At 38.6% G+C, this 490-nt stretch overlaps 1 pseudogene; it reads right to left on the reverse strand.

The window, feature by feature from the left end:
- Window positions 1–352: 352 nt before the first annotated feature.
- Window positions 353–452, reverse strand: LOC138162958 (U6 spliceosomal RNA; annotated as a pseudogene).
- Between the last annotated feature and the right edge of the window lie 38 nt (window positions 453–490).

The following is a 490-nucleotide window of genomic DNA, read 5'->3' on the forward strand; positions in this document are numbered from 1 at the left end:
GAAAGAAAGAAAGAAAGAAAGAAAGAAAGAAAGAAAGAAAGAAAGAAGGAAAGAAAGGAAGGAAGGAAGGAAGAAAGAAAGGAAGGAAGGAAGGTAAGGAGGGTATGGAGGGAGGGAAGGAGGAAGGAAGGAATAGAGGAATAAGGAAGGAGAAAGCGAGAGAAGGAAGAAAGGAAGGAAGGAGGGAAGAAGGAATAAAAGGAAGGAAGGAGAGAGGGAAGGAAGGGACAGAGGGAAAAAGGAAGAAAAGGAGGAAGGATGAAAAAGAAAGAGAAAATGCATCAGTCGGTACTCTGAGTCCATCAGTTCTATCTGAGGTAGATAGTATGTTTCATAACGAGTTTTTTGGGAAAAAAGTTTGGAAATTTCCACAAATGTTTGTGTCATTTTTGCACAGGGGTTGTGCTAATCTTCTCTGTACCAGTTTTAATATATATGCTACCTAGATAGATAGATAGATAGATAGATAGATAGATAGATAGATAGATAG

The sequence above is a fragment of the Petaurus breviceps genome, unplaced genomic scaffold (assembly GCF_028583685.1).
Source record: "Petaurus breviceps papuanus isolate PSGF00001 unplaced genomic scaffold, PetGlider_PUasm1.0 186, whole genome shotgun sequence".
Classification (NCBI taxonomy): domain Eukaryota; kingdom Metazoa; phylum Chordata; class Mammalia; order Diprotodontia; family Petauridae; genus Petaurus; species Petaurus breviceps.